We start from the raw sequence: 4,312 nt of genomic DNA, 5'->3' as shown, positions 1-4,312 counted from the left end.
CCCCCGCCTCCCTGCTAGCGATCAGTGCTGGTTCTCAGTTTCCTCCATGAAAACGTGCCCTGGGAACAGCACTTGCCTTGGTCACAACTTCACACCTTCCCATGGCTCCAGACTCTGAAATACACAAGCAGGTAGACCAAGCAGTGGGAAAATTTGCACCACTGTGTCCCATGAAAATGTTTCAATGTTTAGTTTAGATATTGCTAACTTGTGCTATTAACCTTTTGACAAGCGTGTAGTATTGTTTGTTTTGGGTTTGTTTTTGAGTTATAACCACTTAGTAGTCCCCAGCTAGCTACCAGGACAGATTTTACCCCATGGGTAGGATTCTATTGTCAAGCCACATAACAAAGCACACTAATCCAGACACCGCAAGTGGAAAATATGAACCAAAAAGGAGATTTACACCGATAAGTTGAACAAACTCCATTTTTGATATTTGCATGCTCCCCTATGGACTGGCTGTGGCAATGTAATGCCTGTATAATGTTTTCAAATAAAAATAAATGCTTTATGAAAGCACTGAGTTCTTGGTTTTCTTGAGTGTTTGCACTATGACAACCATGAAAGGAGCTCCCATGGGATGCTGGAAATAGCCATGAGAGTAGATGGCAGGGTCCATGTCAAAATAAAAACCAGAAAGAAAATATTTCCAAATTAGGAAGGGCACAGTTGGTCTCAGAGCTGTAGCTTTGAAAAGCCAAATGGAGCGCATTTGTAATTTGCAAAATTAATTACTTAACCGAGCCCTTGAGAAGGCTCTGGGGCTCCGGTCTCCAAGCCCACGTTTAAAACACATGTAGAACAATATAAATTTCCCCCCAAGAAACGGTGTCTTACAAAGGAGAAAGTTCTGTGTATGTTGCCCTTGGCACAATGCCAGACTTAAATGACGAGCGCTCTTCCAGAACACAACATTTATTAAGCAGGACTGTTTTGTGTTTCTGCTCTGGACCAACACAGTATCTTGTCATTGTCCTTGCCCCACTGACTGCAGCCACCAGCAACCCCTTCAGTACTTCGGAATGATGTATATAAATTCACATGTTCCTGTCGTGTGTGTTCACAATCGGACCTCAAAAATTAAACGAGCTGCAAAGACTGTGTACCTGAGGGACAGCCCTCAGGTGTCCCTGTTGAGCGTGGCACAGTTGAGCATCTGCTTTCGGCTCAGGTCATGATCCCTGGGTCCTGGGATCGAGCCCCACGTTGGGCTCCCTGCTCAGTGGGGAGTCTGCTTCTCCCTCTGCCCCTCCCCCTGCTCATGTGCGCTCTCTCTCAAATAAATAAAATGAAATATTTTAAAATTTTAAAAAAAGGACTGTGTACCTGAGTTATATATTTAAAATATTTTTAAAGGAAAAACACCCATTTTTTTTTTCAGGAGAATAGGAATAGCAGCACACTGATCCCTTATAGAGTATTCGTAAGTTGAGATCCTTATGATCTACCTTTATAAGTACAACCCTAGGTACTTAACACTAAGAATTTGCTTTAAAATGTGACTCAGCTTTAAAAAAAGTTTTTTCCTTGAAAAAATATGAAGATTTCTCTAATGTGTTGTTCACTTTATCGAGGAGGTTCTTCCATCAAAGATTAAATATATTTGAACTTCAACCCAGGCTAGGTCCAAGTGTCCAGCAATTCTAAATAATTGGAGTCCAAAGGGTATACACAATAAATGCATAGGACGTGTTTACTTGGTCTCCCCAGTGAATTCTAATTTTCTTAAGGGAAAAAACTCGGTTTCCTAAATGCTTGGAAGTTCTTGCAAAGGTAAGATAAGGCAGCACTTGAATGATTTTTGTGACTATTAGCATGAAGAAAAAACGAGAAACAAGTAAAATTCAGCAAGAGAGCTGTAATTTGTTATATTGTCTCAATGTTCCACGGAAAACAAATTGTAATGTTGAAATAACAGGATCTGAAACCAGATCCATTTCAGGCCTAGCAAAACATCTCGCACAGGGAAGGCACTTGTACATTTTTTTTTTAATGCAATCTAACTTCTAAACTCAAAATAGAAAATACAAGAGTAAGATTTCTATTACAAAATGTTCCCTTTTTTTCTTCTGTTACTTGAGTACTTTTTTCTATAAAATTCCTGTTCTTGGAAAGGAATAAATCACTGGTCCACTTAAATGTACACTTCTGGGAAGTTTTTTATAAACCCTTAACATGTTTACCCCTTCAGGTTGGCCCTGGGATAAAAAAGCAACAAAGTGAAGTTCTTTTTTTACTTGCAAATAGTGTTTTTGAATTTATAACACTGCTTCTTAATTATGTACACTGATCTTTCTTTTTTGCTTCCTTTTTTTTTTTTTCTGTCTTTTTTCTTTCTGCAAGCATAAACAAAGGGATCGCTATGGGCCACCTAGGCAGTGTCTCTGCCCTTTATTCTCTATGTGGTCAAAAATGTTTAATTCAAAAAAATTATAATACAGCTGGGAAATCCCGCACCTACCAGATGGCCTTACATCCCTGCCTGAAAGGACTAGCCATTGTGTGTCACTTCTCAGACAGCCAGACAAGTCGTGTCCAAACACTACTGCAGCCTGATTAACAAGGAAAACTAATGATCAGAGGGAACAGGTCTCTGGGAAAAGATGAACATTAGGGGCTTCCATCTGGATAGACAAAGGCCTGGTGCGGGTAAGACTAAAATCTATCAAATGAGCTTGTCCACCCGGCCTCAGCGTTAGAGCTTGAAACAATCCCATAATGCTTGAAGGATAATTTCAGGATAGATAAAGATAAATATTACTTTACACAATGAGGAGTAATCTTCCTGAACTTATTACCTCAAAGTGATGTGTTAAGTCACCTAATAGATGGGAGAGCTACAATAAGGCATTAAGTAGGCTGTGTAATTCATTATCCAATCTGTTAACGCTTCCAAGAGTGAAAGCAGACACTATTAATAATTATGCCTGGACAATAGGTGTGGACCCAGTCTTCACCAGGCGGACGTGATCGTGTGTGTTCACTCTGGCTTTAAGAGATAACACCAGCCCGTCCCTCACGGTGGGAAGCTGGTGGCACAGCAGATAGCCTTGTCTTCTTGCCACTAGATGTCGCTGAGGTAGAACATCAGGGTGAAGCTGACCACCCGCCCAGGATGGCGAGGCTGTTCCTGGATTCTTACTCCCGGAGGGCAGCGCATGAGACTAAAGGAGGTGGTACTGCTAGAATTATTCAGAAGCAAATTACATTAGAAGCTGACACACCCATACATTTCAAAAAGTGCTCAGAGACAAATACATGCACGCCTGAATGGATGCGTACTCCTCATGGGAGGGAGCGGTAGCTTCCTAGGTGCTGAAGAACCCTTGCCTGGCGGCAGTGGATCAGAACCCTTCAGCAATTCTGCACCAGCATGTTCTCCAACAGCGTCCCCAAAAGTTATTTCTGTCGTGTTTTAGCAAGGTTGGGTCTTGTTCATGCCTTTCTTGGCCTTGTCTTTGTAGACAAGGAGAATTATTTCTGTAGCACCTGAAGAGGTTTGATAAATGTTAAGTAATAGTAATAATTGCAGTTTCACAGCTGGTTGGCCACTTGCCAGTTTCACAGCAAACTAGAGAAGCAATAAAGAAAAATCTACTTGTTCTTAAAATGACTACTTTTCTAAATGAAATTACCAAAGAGAAAGGAAATGGGCTAATCACTGGAATAATCAAAACAGTCTCATTATGGGACTCCCTGTGAGCTTTTGTTTGAATTCTTTAATGTAGTTTTTGGCATTAAATGGGATTTTAAAAGCTAAATAGGTCACACATGCATACAAATGGTTGAGTGAATCACATAACTACTTTATGCGCCTCAAGATTCTGCCTATCAGGCGGCGTTTTAATTAAAAGGAAAATTCTCAGGGACAGAGGACAACTTAATGTGGGGGAGTTTGGTGTTACAGCTGAAGGCTGAGGCTTAACTTGGCATTTAGTTTTCAACTCATAATCGCGACTTCCAAACAACAATGGAGTTCATTTTCATTTTAATCAAAAGCTTAGACGCAGAATTGGAAACCTGTAAGGAATACTGAAAGTCATTTTGTTCAATATCTCAAGTCATTTTCTGACATGTAAGTGTGGGATGGTTTAGTTGAAGGAAAGGTGTTTTAGCCCAGAGAAGCTATATAGCCTTGTTCACCGCTGGCAAAATTCTGCGGGTTGCACCACAGAATATGAGTCCCCAGTTGAAGAGGCTGCTTTGCGATCACTGGAAACCAGAGTCACAGAGCTAATGCAGATCCTTCCCATTCAGGGCTCAGGCAATCTGGTCCTTAAGAGGATCTTTATTTCTACCCAACTCTGTT

Source organism: Neomonachus schauinslandi, chromosome 8 (assembly GCF_002201575.2).
Source record: "Neomonachus schauinslandi chromosome 8, ASM220157v2, whole genome shotgun sequence".
Lineage (NCBI taxonomy): Eukaryota > Metazoa > Chordata > Mammalia > Carnivora > Phocidae > Neomonachus > Neomonachus schauinslandi.
The sequence above is the reverse complement of the archived record's forward strand: the minus strand, read 5'-3'. Positions refer to the sequence as shown.